General features: G+C 41.8%; 1 protein-coding gene across 5 annotated transcripts in view; it reads left to right on the forward strand.

Moving 5' to 3' along the window:
• The window catches only part of ccdc120 (coiled-coil domain containing 120), a 72,292-nt gene that overhangs the window by 8,668 nt on the left and 40,244 nt on the right, over positions 1-23,380 (forward strand). The window contains exon 2 of one of the 5 annotated variants that reach the window (XM_062971282.1): positions 19,660-19,729. The exons of the other annotated variants lie outside the window; for them this stretch is intronic. The gene's annotated coding sequence lies outside the window, so the exon portion shown is untranslated. The remainder of the gene's footprint in view (positions 1-19,659; positions 19,730-23,380) is intronic. 5 annotated transcript variants of the gene reach the window in all.

The following is a 23,380-nucleotide window of genomic DNA, read 5'->3' on the forward strand; positions in this document are numbered from 1 at the left end:
TGGGGGCCGCATCCGGCCCCTGGGCCTTAGTTTGCCCATGCCTGTTCTATGGTGAATATCACACAGTGATAACTTTGTATCCCCCACATCTGGTAAGTGTGTCAGTGTCACAGAAGCCAAAAATTGGAAGGCTCCATTTTCAAGATGACATTTGCTTTGGGTGTGCATCCTACACCTGACTTTTCTTGTGCACTGGATGCCTGTGGCCAGAATCCACGTTCCCTCTCTCTTCTTTCTCTTTTACAGTGTCTTCTGGGTTTGAAAACAAGGTGTGTCTGAGAACCAGGTATCTTGCTCCATCTCACTGATGCTGGCTAAGAATGGGAACGAGGTTCCCCCTTCCTCGGGCTTCTGCTCCGTGTTGCGTGTGTGACAGCGTATGAACAGATTTAAAGAGTTAATCCTTCCAGACACATCAGCCATGAACATTGGAGGGGCTCCCTTGACTAGTGAGGGAAAGGGAAAGGGTATTACTTGGAAGGAGCAAGGCAAATTATTCTTATAGACTCGCTCACTGGTTTCTCCTTCCTAAGCCGATTTGAAGTCAGGTGATGGCTTCTTCTCCCGTAAACTTTCTAATCCCAACTTCAATGGAAAGGGAATGAGTGGGAGGCAGATGGATGATCAGGAACCCAAGAAACCACTTAACCATCTAATCCCCATTCCTCTCTTAGTAGCACTATGAAAAATACTTTCCCCCCCACTCTCTCAGGAGCCCACTAAGGAACAGCCTGAGATTTTCTGAAGAAAACCAGGTTTCTTCCTCTCCTGTTTGGTGTGCTTGATTAGTACTCTTATTAAATCAGTGCTAAAGGGCAGCTCCCTAACTGGTGATAAACACTGGAGGACAGGGTTTTATTGGGGTTTATTTTCCACTAGATCGGTGGTTCTCCACTTGGGTTCCCCAGATGTTTTTGGCTCACAACTCCCAGAAATCCCAGCCAGTTTACCAGCTGTTAGGATTTCCGGGAGTCGAAGACCAAAACATCTAGAGATCCCAGGTTGAGAACCACTGCACTAGACCCTGCCTCAGCCTTTCTTCCCTAGACAGAAGTTTAAGTCATCCCCTTTTTTTAGCATTGCCTTTCAATCTCCGCGTCTTCCCCCTTCCTGTGGGAAAGAATTACTAATGGGCAAATACCAACACAGGCATAACACATATATTCCCACAAGGGCAATAATCCTGTGCTACAGATCAGTTAAAAGGAAAGGCTCCAGATCTCTTTATCAATAATAATAATTTTTGAAAAAATCAATTTTGTGGTCAAGCTTGGCAGCCTGCACCTGATAGGCTTTACCCTTGAGGTCTTGCAGCCTATGACTCAGGTAGTCTTGCAACCCTTGGCCAGCCCTATAGTTTTTCATTGTTTTCCTTTCTTCCTTCTTACCCCACTGCTAGCTAAGCATTTGTAGCCAATAGTAGATCAGCGAACCTGGTAGTGTGCAAGTTAGCCAAACTATGTTTCTCTATGTATTATCAAAGGCTTTCATGGTCGGAATCACTGGAGTGTTGTGTGGTTTCCGGGCTTTATGGCCGTGTTCTAGCAGCATTTTCTCCTGACGTTTCACCTGCATCTGTGGCTGGCATCTTCAGAGGATCCAAAATATGTTTCTCTGTATTTTGATGAACTACAGCTCCTGTCATACCTCATCTTTGACCAGGCATGGTAGAACTGATGGAAAATTATTATCAGAGGCTTTCACAGTCAGGATCACTGGAGAATTGTGTGGTTTCCAGGCTGTATGGCCATGTTCTAATAGCATTTTCTTCTGAAGTTTCGGGGGGGGGGGGGGATCAAGGGGTGGGCTTAGCTCAGCGGGCTAAACCACTGCTCTGCAGAAAATCCTGCTGATCGAAAGGTCGCCCATACGAGCCCAGGTCGGGGTGAGTACCCGCCGTCAGCCCCAGCTCACCTGCCCACCTAGCAAATTGAAAGCAGAAATGCGAATAGATAAATAGATACTGCTTTTAGCGGGGAGGTAATAAGAGGTACCCTTAAGCACATCAACCAGGAGGATCGGGAGGATGTCTAAGAATGACAAAAAGCTCCTCAGCGGATGGAGCAACAGCACCACCCTCCCATGGCCTGAGTCTATCACAGCTTCCAAGATGCAGGAAATAAGATGGAAAATGCCTTTACCTCTCTTAGTGTATTGTCTGTTCTTGTTAATTGTATAAAGGCATTGAATGCTTGCCATATGTATGTTCTGTAAGCTGCTCTGAGTCACCTTTGGGGTGAGAAGGGCAGGGTATAAATACTGTAAATAAATAAATAAATAAATAAATACCGTAAATAAAATTAAAATAACACAATCTATTACCACCCAACAAGTTTCTAGGCCTTATTGTAATGGAGTTAATTTGATTATGACCATTAATAAATTTAGATATAGTTATTAACTGTATCTACTAGTTGAGATGGATCTAATATGGTAATCCCAACATCAGATACAACATCTCCATAACAAAGGTATGGTGAAGATATCCTGATGAGACATTTATGGTGTTGTTGTTGTTGTTGTTGTTGTTGTTGTTGTTGTAAAAAGGATAGATATGTGGGTGATATAGTCTAGTTATTGTTGTTGGTGTCATTCTTGTGTGCCTTCAAATTGTTTCTAAGAAAAAAAAATTCTAAGAAGATTTGTTCAGAAAAGTTTTGCTATTGTCTTCATCTGAGGCTGGCTATGGTCAAGTAGGGATTTGAACCCTGGTCTCTAGACTTATATCAAATGCTCAAACCATTACAATATCCTGACTTTCAACCTCTGATCCAATAGTACTTTTTTAATATCATGACTAATTACGTGAAATTATCACATACATGTATATTTTATTCTAACAAAACTGCAAGCATTAAATGCAATGTCTTTTTAGCATTTCAATAGGACCGATGCCCCTTTTTTCATTGATTTTTATTCAGAGATACAGAAATACAGAAAGAAAAAAATCAAAGAAAACAAAAATAATTCCCCAAAAACCCATTTTTTGTGACAGAGAAAAGTAAACTATAAGAATGAGCACAACTATATCTAAGACAATCACCATAACATAAACAAACCCATATTATTAAAAGTAAAAGTATTCTAAACATAAAACTATTAGAATTAATCTACAAGCCTCACACTTGTTGCCTGTTGATTTTTTTTACTTCTTACTTTCTGCTTCCTTTGAATATCACTATATATTCACTCTTTTACTTTTAAGGAGCTGCAGTGGCACAGTGGGTTAAATCCTTGTGCTGGCTGAACTGCTGACTTGAAGGTTGGGTTGCTGACCTGAAGGTTGGATTGCTGACCGTGAGACGGAATGAGCTCCTGTCTGTCAGCGCTAGCTTGCGGGGACATGAGAGAGGCCTCCCAGCTAACATATCTGGGCGTCCCATGGGCAACATTTTTGTAGATGGCCAATTCTCTCACGCCATAAGCGACTTGCAGTTCTCAAGTCACTTCTGACATGATAAAAAAAGTTTAATAACAATCTTCTCAATTAGAAAACTTTTGGTTATATTTTATCCCTATCTTTGTGGTAAAAATTTGATAAATAAGTCCCAGTTTTTCTTAAAATTAGTCAAGGATTTCTCCTTGATCAGCATCATTAGTTTGTCCATCTCAGCTTATTCGCAAATGTCTATAAAGCCATTCTTCTTGCATCGGGGTAGGTGGTTCTTTCCATCTGTCATCTTTCCACAGGACCCATGTCCAATAAGCATGTCCAAAAAGCCTACTATATGGTTCAGATATGTGGATGACACACTATTTGGAGCCATGGAGAAGAACTCAACAGGTTCCTGGACCACCTCAACAGCATCCACCCAAATATCCAATTCACCATGGAAAAAAAAAACAAAGGAAATTTCTGGATGTTCTAGTCATCCCCAAGCCCAATCAACAACTGAGCCATACAGTTTCCAGAAAACCTACACACAGAGATAGATACCTTCATAAAAACTCCAACCATCACCCAAGTAAAAAAAGAAGCACAATCAAAGCCCTGACAGACCATGCACAAATAATCTGCGAACCACACCTCCTCCAAGGTGAACTAAGCTACCTAAACTGGGCTCTCCAGGCCAATGGATACTCCACCACAGACATCAGAAGAGCTGGAAGGCCAAGAACAAGCCATGAGAGTCAAGACAAAGATCCACCCAGAGGAAAAGTGTTCTTACCATACATCAAGGGAACCACTGACTGCATAGGGAAGCTGATGAAGAAACACATCCTACAAACTATCTACACATCCACTAAGAAAATCCAGCAAATGTTCAGCGAAGGACAAGAGGGATCCTCTCACCTCTGCAGGAGTCTACTGTGTAACATGCAGCCGTGGACAAGTCTACATAGAGACCACCAAACGCAGCAGCATTGCCCACACACGAATCAAGGAACATGAAAGGCACTGCAGACTTTTTTTTCCATGTCAGGAGCAACCTGAGTTGCTTCTGGAGTGAGAGAATTGGCCGTCTGCAAGGACTTTGCCCAGGGGATGCCCGGATATTTTTGATGTTTTACCATCCTTGTGGGAGGCTTCTCTCATGTCCCCGCAGGAGCTGGAGCTGATAGAGAGAGCTCATCTGCGCTCTCCCCGGGTGGGATTCGAACCTGGCAGCTTTCAGGTCAGCAACCCAACCCTCAAGTCACAAGGCTTATATCCCCTAAGCCACCAGAGGCTGATTCAACCAGCGAAGTCAGCCATAGCAGAGCACCTGATGAACTAACCTGAACAGAGAATATTATTTGAGAATACAGAAATGCTGGACCACTCTGACAACTATCATGTCATGTCATCATGTTTTAAAAGGTGCTTTTAGGATGCTTTTAAGATGTTTTTAAGATGTTTTTTAAATTGTTGATTTTAGCCGGTTCTTGTAAGCCACTCTGAGCCCTAGGGGAGTGGCGGCATATAAGTTTGAAAAATAAATAAATAAATAAATAAATAAATAAAATGTCAGACTACACAGAGAAGCCACTGAAATCCACAAACATGTGGACAATTTCAACAGAAAGGAGGAAACCATGAAAATGAACAAAATCTGGCTACCATTATTTAAAAAAACTCTAAAATCAGAACAGTAAGTAAAGAACAACACTCTGAAAACAGAGGAATTCCAGACATGAATCAATCAGCGACAGATAACACTTCCAAACAAAAGATTCCCCCAGGCAGGAAGAAACTGGCAAGGCCATTAATGCTAATCAAGGTGATTAATTCACACTGGCGTCCAACAGACAAGAGTTCTTTCTCCCATCCTGGACCTTCCACAGATATATAAACCTTCCTTGCTTGGTTTTTCCAATATACCTCACAACCTCTGAGGATGACTGCCATAGTTGTGGGCAAAACGTCAGGAGAGAATTCTTCTGGAACATGGCCACACAGCCTGGAAAACACACAACAACCCTGTGATTCCGGTCATGAAAGCCTTCAACAACACATTAAGCATTACTTTTTTTTCTTTCTGTCTTATATTTGGTAGTGTTTCACTGAACGGCTCTCAGGACAGTTTCCAGCTCATTAAAATAACAGTGAAATCAAGATAACAGCAAGCATGAATAATCACAGTGATAATCAGCAATCAGGAGATTAAAACAGTTTATAAACTCAGAGCTTTAAAAGCTTGGGAGACAAAAAGAAAAGAAAGAATTTGCCTGGCATCAAAAAAGCTAGCAAGGTCAGCATCAGGTGAGCCTTTCTAAGGAGGGGATTCTAGAAATGAAACATCTCTGTTGAGACTGCGGCTTGTCTGATCATTAGCCATCTTGCCTAAAATGGCAGGAAAAACCAATCTCACCCTTTAGCCTCAACAGTACAAATAACATTAATGGAGGTTTGGAATATAGCTGCATGGCACTTAAAGTGATATTAAACTGCATTAATTCTACAATGTATACACACACCCCTAGTGAACATTTTAAAATATAGTACTCTCATCACTTTGATCCCATGTACCTGGTCAAATTATACTGGCATAATTGTATATACAATTTGGAAATGTTTTTGGGCATAACTTGGACATAGGCAGGAAAATTTATGGGGGAAATATAACTAATAAGCACATATGTATTATAAGATGCTCAGAGTACTTTATTATAAATTGTTCTGTGAAATTTAGCAATACTTAAGTCAGATTAGTCCGGTTAAATGCACCCATAGAAGATTTGTCTCTGCTGCTAATTCCTTTTCCATGGTGGACACATGTCTTTGGACAGGGATGAAACACAAGTCTTAATTAACTACATTTCCTGCTTACAAGGAAGTGTAACCTTGCAGACCTTCCAATTAATTATCTGCAGCTATATTTGCATTTCTACAAAGACTTCCTGATTATGTTTGTTGACACAAGACTTGAATAGCTGAAGATATGTAGGCAAGCCACTGGCATCCGATGGTCAATTTGCAAAGGGGATTAGTTCAGGACTGAGGGGCAGATCACAGGATGTAGTTCAGTGTTACGATCATTTCTTTCTCACAGTGGCAGGAAAGCCTGGGGGAACCCACATAGTAGTGCCATCTTTAGATGGGTGTCAATGGACTGACAATTCCGTAAAGCGAAGTTTGACTCAAAAGGCGATTGTTGCTGGCTTGATCAACGGGTAAGCATTAGATACAAGAAGACTGCTAGTAGCATTTACAGTATGTACTCAAAAGAGCAGAATTGTTATGTTGTTATTGTTGCTATTCTCAAACAGAATATCCAGCATTCGGAGTGGTAGTGATGTACGGGGGTTTGGACTCACAGGATAAAAGTGCCAGCATATTTTTTTATTGCAGGAGTAATTGTACAATCTTCTGCCCTACCATTTCTCAGTCTTCCTTCTTACTCTGTTTAAGAATTGTTGTAGAAAAGGAGGTGGTGGGCAATAGGGTTGCTTTAGGGTGACTGTAAGTTGGAAATAATTTGAAGGCTCGCATTCAAAGCTGCTGAGTGGCAGCTGCTTCTGGGACAGAGACAGATGTTTATATAATAATTCCTCGCCTAATGGGTCTGCTCACAGATTAGGGATGTTAAGAATAATGTATTTTTCTCTTCCTCTTCAGTGAACTCAAGGCTGTGTCCATATTCCCTCCCTCCCTTCATCCTCAGCATCTTTCTTGGGAAGTGACTGAGGTCCCATCTACACTGCCATAGAATGCAGTTTCAGAATGCAGATTAACTTTGGAGGTTTTTAAATAGAGGCTGGATGACCATCTGCCAGGGGTGCTTTGAATGCAATTTTCCTACTTCTTGGCAGGGGGTTGGACTGGATAGTCCACGAGGTTTCTTCCAACTCTAGGATTCTATTATTCTAACTGCATTGAACTGAATTATATGGCAATGTAGACTCATATAATTCAGTTCACTGCGATTCAATCTACATTATATGACTCTACACTGACCATTATAATGCAGTTCAAATTGGATTATATAGCAATGTAGATGGAGCCTGAGACTGAGAAATGCATTGTTCCAGTATCTCTTAGTGAGACAGGGATTGCTATAGCCAGAGGCTCAGGCCCAGTGACATGTCCCTACAGAAGTTGTTGGACTGCCAGTCCCATCACAATTGTTTCTGCTGGGCCATGGCGATGTGAATCACAGTTGCATGAATAGATGGCTACAATCACCCTCCTATTACTACTGGGGGTGCATCTATACCAGATATGGGCAAACTTTGGTCCTCCAGGTGTTTTGGACTTCAATTCCCACAATTCCTAACAGCCGGTACTTTGCTCATGTTTGATCTACACTGTAGTATTCATGCAGTTTGATACTTGAATGGCCATGGTTCAATGTTATGGAATCCTGGCAGTTGTGGTTTTACAAGATCTATAGCTCCCTCTGTCAAAGAGTAATTGATGGTGCCTCACAGTACTGTAAATCGAAGAATTCCACAGCATTGAGACATGGTGGTTAAAGTGGTGTCAAACCGCATTAATTCTACAGGGTAAGTCAGTGATCCCCAGATTCTAGTCTTCCAGGTCTTTAGAACTTCAACTTCCAGAGCTTTAGCTAGTCAGTGATCAGAGATTCTCGGAGTTGAAGTCCAAACACCTGGAAGACAACATTTTGGGGACCACTGTTGTGGATGCACCCTGGAAGACCCCCAGGGATGCATATCCAAGAAGGGGGACACAGCCTGCTTTGGGTTTGGGTTTGGCTTACGGTTTATGCAGTCACCTGTGAGGCCAGGAGAGGATTGACTTGTATATTGGTGCTCTCTCTGGGTACTTTACTGCTTCATGAATCCAGAAAGTTAGGGAATACCAGTGTTCCCATTACTGACCAAGAAGGAAGAATGCTGTGTGGGAGGATTTGCCATCCTTTTGTTTCTTTGCCTGCAGCCAGCTAAGAGAATTTCCTGTAGCAGGAAGCTCCAAAAACTGCAATGTACTAGGAAGAGAATTAGCCAGGAAAAGCTGGTTTCACAGAGGTTTTCCACCCCCCACCCATCTTTGCCTTAAAAAAAAATCTTCCATTTGCTCCTTTTTACTCACCAGATAAATAAGAAAAAGTAGTGTTCTGTGGCTATGTATTGAGGTTCTGTTTTATGATTCTGTGTTAAAAGACATAAAGCTTACATGGTCACACTATTTTTGCAGGGCTTGGTTCAGCTGATATTAACAGCAAGGCAAAGCCAGATTTTGAATTAGTTGGGGCTCAAGTGTTGTGCTGGAAGAGACCTGTGCGACTTGAAAATCTGTTTATTCTTTGATGTTGTTGTTGATGATGATGTGTTTGACTTAAGCAGACCCCAAGAATGAGAGACTTCCAAGTCACCCTCTCATCTACAATCCAATCCTGCTCGGGTCTTGATGTTATTGTTGTTGATGATGATTTTGACTTAAGCAGACCCCAAGAATGAGAGACTTCCAAATCACCCTCTCATCTACAATCCAGTCCTGCTTAGGTCTTGATGTTGTTGATGATGATTATTTTGACTTAAGCAGACCCCATGAATGAGATACTTCCAAGTCACCCTCTCAGCTACAATCCAGTGCTGCTTAGGTCTTGATGTTGTTGTTGTTGATGATGATTTTGACTTCAGCAGACCCCATGAATGAGAGACTTTCAAGTCACCCTCTCATCTACAATCCAATCCTGCTCAGGTCTTGATGTTGTTGTTGTTGTTGTTGTTGTTGTTGTTGTTGTTGTTGTTGATGATGATGATTTTGACTTAAGCAGACCCCATGAATGAGATACTTCCAAGTCACCCTCTCATCTACAATCCAGTTTTGCTTAGGTCTTGAAGACGCATGGCTGTGGTTGTCATTAAGTGAGTCTATCTCTACTAGTAGTGTATTCTTCCTCTTTTTCTACAGCCTTATACAATTTCCAGCATTATAGTCTTTTTAAGGAGTCATGTCTTCTCATGATATGTTCAAAGTGAGATGATTTTGGTTTAGGCATCTTATTTTCTAGGAAGAGTTCAGGCTTGATATGCTCTAGGACCCATTTATTGGTTTGTTTCACAGTACACAGTATCTGCACTGAATCTTTTAATTCCTTCAACAGACCTTTGTGGTCACTCTCTAGTACAGTGGTTCTCAACCTGTGGGTCCCCAGATGTTTTGGCCTTTAACTCCCAGAAATCCTATCACAGTGGTTCTCAACCTGTGGGTCCCCAGGTGTTTTGGACTATAATTCCCAGAAATTCCAGCCAGTTTACCAGCTGTTAGGATTTTTGGGAGTTGAAGGCCAAAACATCTGAGGACTCACAAGTTGAGAACCACTGTCCTAACAGTTGGTAAACTGGCTGGGATTTCTGGGAGTTTTAGGCCAAAACACCTGGGGACTCAGGCTGAGAACCACTTATCTAGTAGAAGTTGACCACAGAGTCACATTGGAAAACCTAGAGTCCTGCAGAGGCCATATTAATGAAATCCCCAAAGACAGCCACACTCTGTGTTACAAACATCCGACTTGCAAACAACTCATAGTTAAGTTCAGGGGTGAAAGAACAGGAAGTAAGAGAAATCTACCCTTCAGAAGGGAAATCCACTCCCGAAAGAGTTAGGAGAAATGGGTATCTCTGTTGAAGTTTTCTCACCAATCGTTGCTTCCACAACAATTTTTCAAAATCCAATTCTCACAGGGACAGAAAGTGAGGTGAAATCTTCTGAACAGGGGCAAAGACAGGAAAACAAATGTCACAGGGGTGTTAACCCTTTCCTATGCTATCCAACCGTGTGTGTGTATATTTGTGTGTGTGTGTGGAGTTGCACATAAATATGTACCTGTTCCAGCTTGCATACAAACTTAACTTAAGAACAAATCTGCAGAACATTCCTTGTTCATAACTTGGGGACTACCTGTAAGTGTAAACAGTTCTGCAAAGCTGAAATCTGCAAATCTGGAAGGGCGGTGATTATATGACAAAAACCATGGTATTGGGAGCCTTGGGACAAAAGTCTCTGATGTTGCAATTTGCTTCTTTCAAACCTATGATCAACAAGAATAAACAAGATAAATGTGCACACAGGTAAAATACGGTAGCTCCCTTTCTGGCTGGCTGTGGTATCTGTAGAACCCTTCTCTAGCAATACAGTTCAGACGAGCTGAGTCTTTTCCTGCCAACCTTCTTTACTATCCAGCTTTCAACTGCTGAGATACTCTTATACCCTAATAAAAGAAAACACTTTTAGTAATGTTAGAGACCTCTAGGGTGGCAATTAGTGAAAATGCTGAGATTCTGTTTATGTTGTGTTTTGTCTTATTTTTTCGTGTTGAGTCAGATAAAAGTGAAAAGGGAGCATAAGGTTTATCTCCTGTGTTTTTCTATCTGCTACAGAGATCATGCAATGCTTGTTCTATTATTAAGGATCCATATTTGATTCTTATCCATATCTTATAGCTGTGACAATGTCTGTACCTTTTCATTGAAGTTCTACCAGTTGTCATCTCGTATGGTCATTGCTTCATTTTCACAAGTTGGTAATTTGTTTTTACCAGGGAAATCCTATGCATTTAAAAAGCGTGATGCTTCTGAAACTCAAAGTGAGATGTAAGCTTAGGAGGCTCCTGCTTCTTGCTCCTGCTAACAAGCTCTGACTCTGAAGGCAAGAGACTATTAATATTTTTGTAATTCAAGCACAGGATCATTGTGAGTTAATGGGTATTTTCTGCACCTGCCTGTCCTGCAGGCTTGGCATGACTAAGCAGCCAATCTTCTCTGTCTCCTTGATAATATCAGCCCCTTGCTGTGTCCTTTGATGAACAGGCACTTTCATTGTTCCTTCTCCTTGATTTCCTTCTGTGGCCTCAGCCTCCTCCCTTTCGGTAGCAGAGACAAGGATGCAGACACTGTGCCTCTATAGACAGGGTTGGATTTAGACACTTATTACCCCTCCATCATCAGCTATGTTACCTTGACCTGATGGGTGTTGCAGTCCAGCAACATGTGCAAGGCTATACATTTGTCATCCCTTTAACTCTGGTGAACAGAGCACATGTGGTAATAGACATGCAGAGAAGGAATTCAGTCTGGGATGCATAATGTTATGGTGCACAGGGCAGAAAAGAACACAGTATTATTTGCACTGAACTATATTTCAAAAGGTTACTTTAGGCATGGTGCAAAGGTTGACAATACCAGGACTTGAGTCCACGTTGGATCAGTAACTCATCATACAGTACACATTACAGAGTTGTGCTAAACAGGTCTTACTCCGATGTAACTGGATATACATCTTAATTGCAACCTGTCAGGATGTAAAGTCAGTCCTTTTTTGCAATGTCCAGTCAGGGTGCAGTAGTTCCCAACCTGGGGTCCCCAGATGTTTTCGGCCTGCAACTCCCAGAAATCCCAACCAGTTTACCAGCTGATAGGATTTCTGGGAGTTGAAGACCAAAAACATTTGGGGACCCCAGGTTGAGAACCACTGGGTTTAAGGATGATTTATAACCAGATGCAGTCACACTTGTTGAAACATTTTTAGTTGTTGCTCACTGTGAGTTTTCCGGGCTGTATGACCATGTTCCAGAACCATTCTCTCCTGACGTTTCGCCCACATCTATGGCAGGCATCCTCAGAGGTTGTGAGGTCTTTTGGCAACTAGGCAAGTGAGGTTTATATATCTGTGGAATGCTCAGGGTGGGAGAAAGAACTCTTGTCTGTTTGAGGCAAGTGTTAATGTCATCAAGTGCTCTGCTATGGCTGACTTCTCTGGTTGAGTTAATCTGCAGTGCCTTTAATGTTCCTTGATTCGTGTTTGGGCAATGCTGCTGCGTTTGTTGACCCCTATGTAGACTTGCCCACAGCTATACAGTTGGTATACAGTTGACCTGCAGAGGTGAGGGGATCCCTCTTTGCCTTAGATGAATGTAGCATTTGCTGGATTTTCTTAGTGGGTCTGTAGATAGTTTGTAGGTTGTGTTTCTTCACCAGGTTCCCTATGCAGTTAGTAGTTCCTTTGATGCATGGGAAGAACACCTGACTCTAAGTCCAGTCATGTCTGGCTCTGGGGGTTGGTGCTCATCTCCATTTCTAAGCTGAAGAGCCGGCGTTGTCCGTAGACACCTCCAAGGTCATGTGGCCGGCATGACTGCATGGCGCGCTGTTACCTTCCCGCCGGAGCAGTATCTATTGATCTACTCAATTGGCATGTTTTCCAACTGCTAGGTTGGCAGAAGCTGGAGCTAACAGCGGGTGCTCACGCCTCTCCCGGGATTTGAACCTGCGACCTTTCGGTCTGCAAATTCAGCAGCTCAGTGCTTTAACACACTTCGCCACGGGGCTCCTGTGTGGATCATACAGATGTGATTGGGTTGGATCTCTTATCAGTTTTAGGCAACATAATGGGGTATGATGAGAATTGTCGACCTGTCAACCAGATAACTGATTTTTTTCCCCCACCGTTATAAAAAGCTTGACCTTGAAGGAGCTGGGGGTGGCCATGGTGGACAGGGAACTCTGGCCGGGGTGGTCCATGAGGTCATGAAGAGTCAGAAATGACTTAACAAATAAACAACAATTATAAAAAGCATGTAGCTCTGTATATGTTGTTGGACTGATGGGAGATGTAGTCCAATCTTATCTCAGGGGACAGCCTTTGTCTTTCCCTTCTCAAAGCTAAAAGGTGATAGAAAGGATGTTCTGCTTTCTGATAGTAGTATTATTGAGGGTTTTTTAAGCCAGCAATCTTTGTGAAGAGCAACACATAAAAGTACAGACAGATTTTTTGGTTAAAGATTGATAATGTAGTGGTTTGAATGTTTGACTAGAACTCTGGAAGATTCTGGTGAGAATCCTTGCTCTACCATGGAAAACCACTCAGAGGAAAGCAAAGACAAATCCCTTCTGAACAAATCTTTCCAAGAAAACCCCATGATGGGTCCCCCGTAGGGTCATCAGAAGTTGGGAATTGTTATGATATGTAAGAAATCAGTTAATGTGTGTGTGTCAACTGCAAAATAAGATGCATGAAGCTGATTGGTTGAGCCATGTCTGGAGAGCTGTTAAGACTGGGAGTTTTTGATACTGTTGCAATTTTGTCCAGGCTTGAGCTAAGCAGGCGCAGTAACAGTTGGAAGAAAGAAGCGGAGAGAGAGAGACACTGGGTTTGAAATGAGCTCTTGGTTCATGAGCTGCTGGAAGGAATTTATCCACATGGACAAAGAAAAGACTATTTTAAACCTCTCATGAAAGGACATTATGTGAGTTGGTGCAACTGAGCACATTGTACATATGTTGTTCTGGGTTTAAGAAAAATAAACCACTTGTTCTTTATTGTTCACCTGCATGGCACACATATCTTCTTTCTCTGGCAAGGCAGTGCATGGACTACACATTTTGATTTTTCATTATGTCACAGGAATGACTTTAGTCACACCAATAAAACAACTCAGAAGACATACAATTATTTTGTGGATTAAGGAACTGAATAAAATGATTAGCAAAATGACTGCATTGTATGAGTCTACAGAATAGTTTCAAACTGTCTTGTATGGAAGTTTAGATGGGACCTTTGACTTGGTCATGAGGGAAGGCCATCATTGTTGGGTTTTTTTGTCTTCCTCAGTTAGCAAAATGTCTTTCCCCAGCCCTGTTACCTTTTGCTTCTAATTCTGTCTTCGCACATTCTGAGTTGTGCGTTCTTTTCTGTTTTGCCTCAGCATGTTAGTGTACAGTGGCCTTCCCACAGACATAGCGGCAGTATATTTTCACTCGCCTCTCATGACGTATTTAAAATATAGGATTGCTTTGTTACCATCCTGCCTAAGAGAGAGTTCTGTGTAAATCAGAAGCTGTTTTTTCAACACTGAAAGCATCTAACACCCATTATTTAAAAAGGCGTTATTTTGCAGCCTTGAAAGATAACCAGAGGGATGTCTTTCAGAGACAGCAAGAAACCTGCTGTTTGGGCTCTCTCTTTCTCTCTAAACCAAGCTGAAAGATGTGTTCTTTTCCTCCGGATTGGGGAGTAACCTGTGGGAGTGCCTGGATGGCTTGCAACTAAATTCTACTACAGCCCTGCAAAATAGGCAGTGCGATGGCATGTGGAATGTGCAATGCAGCAAGAATCACAGATGTTTTCCTATCTAATATCTCCCTGGTGCTCCATATCCAGAACCACCCTTAGGATGATGCATAACTTTGCAGGGAGAGAAGAATCATGTATATTCCATTAAACGGATTTCATTAAACCCACAGACAATGGTGCTTTGTTTCTTCTGTTTCCTCTTTAGAGAAGCACCAACCCTTTCCATTTTTATATGCTCACCACTCCCAAATGGAAATGATTTTTTTTTCATTCTGCAATTCTTTCTTCATCATCTTAGAATGCATGATCAGAGAGTGAGAGGAGGGAGAGGTTTGAAATCTGTACTGTAGAGATCAAGGTAATTAATTAGCTATTTATTAATGGCTATTGAAGTGCTGTTGACGTCCTCTGAAACTCCCCACAACATCTCCAAGGAGGGTCTAAAAATTCAGGCGCTGTGTTGATCCATATCTAAAGATAACTTTTATTGGTTTTCTGGTCTTTTGTAAGACCAATGGCTCTTAACTGCCTGTTCAAGACCAGCCCCCAGATACTTAGTGCGACAACAGGGATAGCTCACAGCAAAACATCGTGGCTGATAAATACATTTTCTATTTTGCTACTAAGAGGGAACTGGCAAAACCACTCTGAATATTCCTTGCCAAAATAAAACACTCTTGAATTTCATGGGGTTGCCATAAGTGGACAAATGACTTGAAGGCATACGCATATGTACTTTGAAAGGACTGCCACTTTGCTCAGAGAGGAAAAGATAGCCTGGGAGATAGTGTCATTCCTCAGGTTAATAGATTAATCTTGGAACACTGACTTTTTTCACCTTACTGCATTATAGCATGGGTTTTGAGTCAGGATTCAAGTTTGGCATCACATACTAATGATGAGAGGCTGACAACCAAATACCTGCCTGAGCACTAAAAAGCAATACAGTAGAGTCTCACTTATCCAACATTTGCTTATCCAATGTTCTGGATTATCCAACACATTTTTGAAGTCAATGTTTTCAATACATCGTGATATTTTGGTGCTAAATTTGTAAATACAGTAATTACTACGTAGCATTACTGCCTATTGAACTACTTTCTCTGTCAAATTTGTTGTATAACATGATGTTTTGGTGGTTAATTTGTAAAATCATAACCTAATTTGGTGTTTAATAGGCTTCTCCTTAATCTCTCCTTATTATCAAATATATTCGCTTATCCAACGTTCTGCTGGCCCATTTATGTTGGAGAAGTGAGACTCTACTGTATGTCAGTCTTTGAAGTTTTATACTTCTCCTTATGCTTATTTTTTTTCTAGTTCTCCTTCTCTGTTAGGCATTTCTGCAGCCTCTCATCTTTTGTGCTCTCCAATTCTCTTAGGTTCCTTCTACACTGCCATACAATCCAGATGACTAAATCAGATAATCTACATTATCTGCTTTGAACTGGATTATATTAGTCTATGAGCCCCTGGTGGCGCAGCGGGCAAAATCGCTGAGCTGCTGTACTTGCTGACTGAAAAGTCGGCAGTTTGAATCCAGGAACTGGAGTGAGCTCCCACTGTCAGCTCCAACTTCTGCCAACCTAGCATTTCAAAATCATGCATATGTGAGTAGATCAATAGGTACTGCTCCGGCGGGAAAATAACGGCGCTCCATGCAGTCATGCTGGCCACATAACCTTGGAGGTGTCTACAGACAACGCCGGCTCTTTGGCTTAGAAATGGAGATGAGCACCAACCCCCAGAGTCGGACACAACTAGATTTAATGTCAGGGGAAAACCTTTACCTTACTATATTAGTCTACGCTGCCATATAATCAAGTTCAAAGCAGATAATTTGGATTTTATATGGCAGTGTAGAAGGGGCCTTAGCTTACTTCTCTTTTGACCCCTTTGTCATTCAGTAACATTTTGGGACCCAAACTGGATAAAAACCAAAGAGCACCTACCAATATGGAAGAAATCATAGTTGTCCCTCTATCCACTGATTCTCAGGCCATTGCTTTACTGTCCAGGAATTGCTATGAGACTTTGCTTGACCTGCAAGGCCATCCTTCCTGACAGTTGTGTGTCCCTTGGCTCCAATGCCCAGGTTCAATTAAGACCGCTCTATAGCTTCACTTTGACAACTTTGGTGAATTATCAGGGACTTCACCATCATAGCATCCCTTCACCCATCTACATTCCCAGCCTTATGACTTTGGCAGCCATCTCAGGCAGGTTTGGGGTGCAATGAACTGCAGCAAACTCCCACACCTTCCAACATCTCAAAGATTAAAAATAAGTGGCCAAGCAACATCATAAGATGGTCAGGGTGGGAGAAGTTATTAATGAGAAAGTACAGAAAAGGTAACGGTGCTCTGTGCAGTCATGCCGGCCACATGGCTTTGGAGGTGTCTATTGACAACTCCGGCTCTTCGGCTTAGAAATGGAGATGGGCACCAACCCCTAGAGTCAGACATGACTAGACTTAACATCAGGGGAAAACTTTTACCTTTGCCTTATAGAAAAGTTAGGAGAGGTTGCAGCCGTAGACAACAAACAGAGAAGAGAGAAACTGGGACATTTCATAAACATGTGAGAAAAGTGGGACAGCAGGGGATTAACTGGAAACATGCCTTCTAGATCGTTAAGAAAGACTGCCTTTTATGCTATGTAATTAGATGTATTGTTGTATTCATACAGCCAGAAAGCAGGAGAGATACTTACAGCTTTCCCTGTGTCATTCACCCAAATAGCATGTTTGGTTTTTGTGTGCTGTGCCTCTTGGCTTGCATGGGCCCCATTTGCTGATCTATCTTGTCAGAATTGTCTCTGCAGGGAAGGCTTTGCAGAGAAAAGAGATCTGTGTAGCAACTGCATTTGGAAAGAAAAAGAACACCTGTTATGTGTCTCTTAAAAGTGAAGTGATTGTGAACAGGGACATCCTTGTTTCAGATTCCACCTCAGGCATGAATTTAATAGAAGGCATTAGGAAAGACACTATTCCCTCAGCTCCAGCAGTTCCTTCTAAAACTGGAGGAGGCAACATCCCTGACCTACTCTTACAAGGCTGCTGTCATAATTAGGGATGAGATGCTTAAATCCTTGCTTATATCAGCTTTTAATTCACTTAGAAAGAAACCTCAGTTTACTAAAAGGTTTCCCGCAGGTTGGTTGAGCATACAGTTTTTTTTAAAAGTATATTATATTCATGTTGAAGGCTTTCATGGCCGGAATCACTAAGTTGTTGTGATTCCAGAAGCATTCTCTCCTAACATTTCGCCTACATCTATGGCAGGAATCCTCAGAGGTTGTGAGGTTTGTTGGAAACTAGGCAAGTGGGGTTTATATATTTGTGGAATGTTCAGGGTGGGAGAAAGAACTCTTGTCTGTTGAAGATGTGTGATTATTGCATTTGGCCACCATGATTAGCATTGATAGTCTTGCAGCTTCAAAGCCTGGCTGCTTTCTACCTGGGGGAATCCTTTGCTGGGAGGTGTTAGCTGGCCCTGATTGTTTGCTGTCTGGAATTCTCCTTTTTCAGTGTTGTTCTTTATTTACTGCTCTGATTTTAGAGTTTTTTTTAATACTGATAGCCAGGTTTTGTTCATTTTCACGGTTTCCTCCTTTGTTGAAATCGTCCACATGCTCATGCATTTCAGTGGCTTCTCTGTGTAGTCTGACATTGTGGTTTTGGAGTGATCCAGCATTTCTGTGTTCTCAAATAATATGCTGTTTCCAGGTTGGTTCCCGGTCCCGCAGCTCCTCCAGTGTCTGTGGTGGAGTATCAATTGGCCTGTAGAGCTCTCAGTGGTTGTTTGAATTTGGATCCAAAGTAGGTGAAAGTACTGCGGATGCCATCATCTGTGGTCCATCCTCCTCCAAACATCAGCAGGATGTAAAGTGGGTTATGGGGAGTCTGCAGCCCAAGTTTGGTCCATGTCCATCGGTTGTGGGGGATGTAATGGCCTGTTAGAGCTAAATCTAGTGAAGGTACTGCAAATCCCATCATCCATGCCCATCCTCCCCCACACCGCACCAGGACATAAAGTGGGCCATATTTGGTCTGTGTGCCAAGTTTGGTACAGGCCCATCATTCGTGGAGGTCACAGTGATCTCTGGAAGTGAGTGAAGGCACTGCAAATCCCATCATCCGTGGTCAGTCCTCTCCCAAATCGCACCAGGATGTAAAGTGGGTTATGGGGGTTGTGTGTGCAAAGTTTGGTCCAGTTCAGTGGTCTGGGAGGCGAATCAGGTGAAGGTACTACAAATCTCATCATCCATGGTCCATCCACCCCCAAACTTGCACCCAGACATAAAGTGGGACACATTGGTTCTGTGTGCCAAGTTTGGTCCAGGCCTGTTATTTGTGGGGGTCTCAGTGATCACTTGAAGTGAGTGAAGGTACTGCAAATCCCATCATCTGTGGTACATCCTCCTCCAATAGCACCAGAATGTAAAGTGGATCATGGGGGTTCTGTGTGTCAAGCTTGGTCCTGGGGATTGTAGTGGTCTGTGGGAGCTGAAGTGATGGGAAGTACTGCAAATCCCATTATCCATGGGCCATACCCCCCCCCCCCCAAACTGTACCAGGAGATAAAGTGGGTCATGGGGGTTATGTGTGTCAAGTTTGGTCCAGATCTGTCATTTGTGGGAATCACTGTGGCTTGTGGAAATGGGAGCCAATCAGAAAGCTGCCACATACATACATACATACACACACACACACATGCACACATACCCACATTCCCAGATACAAACACTGACTTTTATTATAGCTATAGCTATAGATTTAAGAACAGTAGTGGCAAGTTATGAGGCCCTGCTTTCTAATTATAACCATCATCATCATCATAATTTATTTGTAACTCTCCTCACAATTCGAGGCAGGGCACAACACAGTTAAAATACATCATAATAAAATATATTCAATAAAATGCATATAGTAAAACATATTTCTATAAAAGACACATATTATAATACATGAAACAAAGATTAAAATACAACAGTAACAGAATGTAAATTTAAAATTCATGTTTAAAGATTGACTAGATAGACCTTGCTGGAAGAAATACGTAGGTTTTTGGTTGCATTTTAAATTCTGTTGTATCTTAAATTTTAAGAGGGAATTGCTCTTACAAAAGCTGTTGCAACATAAAAAAGCAAGGAGGTTTCTTACTTCAGCACTGTTGTTTCTTATTCCCTATATACAGTTCAGTTCATGGAGGATTTACAAGCCTGCTGCTAGAAACATGGAAGCACAGGATACTAGCTCCATACTGGGTTAGTAATCATTATGATGTATTAATGCTCCTCCTCCTGTCAACTCTGTTTCTATATTGGCCATAGAGGACACATAAATCCTCTTCCTCCCCCTCATCATAGAAATGCAGTGGGCTAGTGGAACAGCGGAGATGCATCTTTGCATTACCAGCCCATGCTTTTGTCTGGCTACCTGGCATTATGTTAAGTATAAGGTTGGAATTAATTGACTATAACACTCATATAATCAATCAATAAAAGTGTATTTTCACTTGGGCCTCAGCCCTAAATGATGCTTAGGAAGCAATTTGCATCCTTGACTCATGCTGTAGAAATATGTAATAATTGAGTGTTTATTATTAATTAACGTCAGACTGAAAGTTTGATGACCTCTGAGAAGGTGGAAGGAGCAGTATGGAACTGAGCAGAATGATAGCCCCTGGTCCTGCCAAACAACATATATTTATTAATTCTTTTATTTAAAGCAGTCATTATTCATTCTGCAGCTGGAAAACCTCCCAAAGCAATTTACAGATCGATAAAAACAAGACAATCGCTGCCTTCAGGTTGATAACTTAAAACAGCTGTTTCCAAACATTTTTGGTCATGAAACATTTTTGGTCAGGGGCAGCTAACACCTCTGAACAAAAGATTCCCCCAGGCAGGAAGAAGCCAGGATATGAATCTGGCAAGGCCATTAATGCTAATCAAGGTGATTAATTACAACATTCACACTGGCCTCCAACAGACAAGAGTTCTTTCTCCCACCCTTCACAGATATATAAACCTTCCCTACTTCGTTTTCTTCCAATATACCTCACAACCTCTGAGGATGCCTGTCATAGATGTGGGTGAAATGTCAGGAGAGAATGCTTCAGGAACATGGCCATACAGCCCAAGAAAACACACAACAACCCAGTCATGAAACTCTTTAGGAGATTTTTCCCCCTGCTGAACCCCAACCCTTTCCTTGATTTTCTCATGGAAACCTAAGTCTGTCTCTGTTGTGAACTCACAGGGTCCTTCTTTCTTTCATCTGCTTCTGTTGCCCGTAATGTTTTGTATAATGTAGTATGTTTAGAAATAGGTGAGGTAAAAGTTTTCCCCTGACGTTAAGTCCAGTCGTGACCGACTCTGGGGGTTGGTGCTCATCTCCATTTCTAAGCTGAAGAGCCGGCGTTGTCCGTAGACACCTCCAAGGTCATGTGGCCGGCATGACTGCATGTTTGGAAATAAAGAGATTCAATTTTCACTTTTAATGCAGAGATATATTGAATGCTAATAAGACCTTCATACTCTGGCATGATTTTTTTTCAAAGATTTCAAAGCTTTTACGCGGAACCCCTATGATGCTGTTGTGGAACCCTGGAGTTCTGTGGAACACAGTTTGAGAAACGCTGGCCTAAGGAAACACAACTCTGAAGGGAAGGGGGATGGAAAAGGATACACAAGAATTAAGACTCCTGTTCTTAACATTAAATGGATTGTAAAGCAACCAGGGGGAGTTGTAGTCCAGCTGGAATGGCCCATAATTCATATTTGAACCCACTTTTCCTCCAAAGATGACATTTGTGCTTTACTGTCTCCCATTTGTTTGCTCACAACAACCATGTGAGGTAGATTAGGCTTAGAAAGATGATAGAAATGTGATTAGCCCAAATATTTCCCATTGAGGTTCAAATCCAAGGAGGAATTTGAACTTGGGTTGTTATATCTTGGGTCCCTGTACATGACTCCTATTGAATTGTTACATGTACTGACCAGTCAACGTATGAGAAGAGGTCAATGGTTCCTCCCATTAAACAGGATAAAGCAAGCAGCTGACTCTGGTTGTCATTAAGAGTTAATGGTTATCTATTTAATTTATGTTTGCTGTGTTATTATTGCCACCAGGAGAGATTATTGTGTTTTTTTCTGGCTTTATCTATTTATGTTTGCTGTGTTATTATTGCCACCAGGAGAGATACTTGTTTTTTTTCTGGCCTTGCTATTCAGTTTGAGCCAGGGTGGCACTATGTTCTGGGTACCACAATCTTTGGGAAAGGGTCCTTTGTAGTAGCTCTGGCCAATCCTGCCAATGTCAGGATTGGCAGTAACAAGTTTTTTTTTATTTATCATGTCAGAAGTGAATTGAGAATACAGTTATAATATATAGAAAAACCATAAACAAAGTTGAAAACTAGGCATTATATCAAATTTCATTTGACCAGAATCTGGCCACTTGGAGTACCTTTGGTGTTGCTGTAAGAAGGTCCTCCATGGTGCATGTGGCAGGGCTCAGACTGCATTGTAAGAGGTGGTCTGTGGTTTGCTCTTCTCCACACTCGTATTTCGTAGACTCCACTTTGTGGCCCCATTTCGTAAGGTTGGCTCTGCATCTCGTGGTGCCAAAGCGCAGTCTGTTCAGCGCCTTCCAAGTCGCCCAGTTTTCTGTGTGCCCAGGAGGGAGTCTCTCATCAGTCATCAGCCACTGATTGAGGTTCTGGGTTTTAACCTGCCACTTTTGTACTCTCGCTTGCTGAGGTGTTCTTGGGAAGTATCTCTGTAGATCTTAGGAAGCTATTTCTTGATTTGAAGCATAGACTTACTGGCTGATATCCAAACAGAGGATGGGATGGAGATGTCAATGTTTTGGTCCTTTCAATACAGGCTAAACAGATGACAGGTGGTGCAATACTGGCTAAACAGTATAATTTCTCCAAAGGTGTAGGGCACAGGCATCCTGTGATAATGCAGCATATCTCATTAAGAGCCACATCCACTGTATTAATATGGTGACATGTATTTGTCACTGGGCATGCGTCAGAGTAGCAAAGCGCAAGGGCAGATGTCTTCAGTATGTTTGGTTGTAATCCCTAGGTTGTGCCAGTACACTTTTGTATGATATTATTTCTAGCACCCACTTTTTACTTGATAGTCAAACAGTGCTTCTTGTAAGCCAGAGCACGGTCCAGGGCAACTCCCAAGTATTTTGGTGTGCTGCAATGCTCCAGTGGGATTTCTTCCCAGGTTATCCTCAGGCTCAAGATGCTTGCCTGTTCTTAAAATGAAAAGCTCATGTCTGCATTTTAGATGGATTAGGGATCAGCTGGTTTCCCCTGTAATAGCCAGTAAAAGCACATAGAGCTTCGGAAAGCTTCCGTTCAACCATTTCAAAGCTCTCTGCTTGAGCGGGGATGGCACGATCGTCAGCATATATGAAACTCTCTGTCCCCTTTGGCAGTGGCTGACAATTTGTGTAAATGTTATACACAATGGGGCAGGCCATTCTTCTGTTTTCGCCATCTGCTTCTCTGACCCTGGAACTCAACAAAAATGCTCCTGTTTTGTGGCAGATTAGTAACAAGTTAGAAGTAGTACTAGTTGTTGTTAATAATATTATTATATGTAATTTATTCATTTATATCTCACTCTTTTACCCAATGCTGGGCTCCACGTGGCTTACAAAAAATAAAACAAAAACAGTTGAAAAGCACAAACATACTAAACTGTCCTATCAAAATGACATTAAATTTAACTCTCCATACTATTAGAACAAATCTATTAAAAATAAAAAATGAACATGGGATGCAATGGAGTCACTTGTTAATGAAGTTATATTTAAAAAATAATCCTAAACTTTGGAATAGATGTTTTGGGACGCAACAGCTATTCTTCTCGAGTTATTTTTAG

The sequence above is a fragment of the Anolis carolinensis genome, chromosome 2 (assembly GCF_035594765.1).
Source record: "Anolis carolinensis isolate JA03-04 chromosome 2, rAnoCar3.1.pri, whole genome shotgun sequence".
Classification (NCBI taxonomy): domain Eukaryota; kingdom Metazoa; phylum Chordata; class Lepidosauria; order Squamata; family Dactyloidae; genus Anolis; species Anolis carolinensis.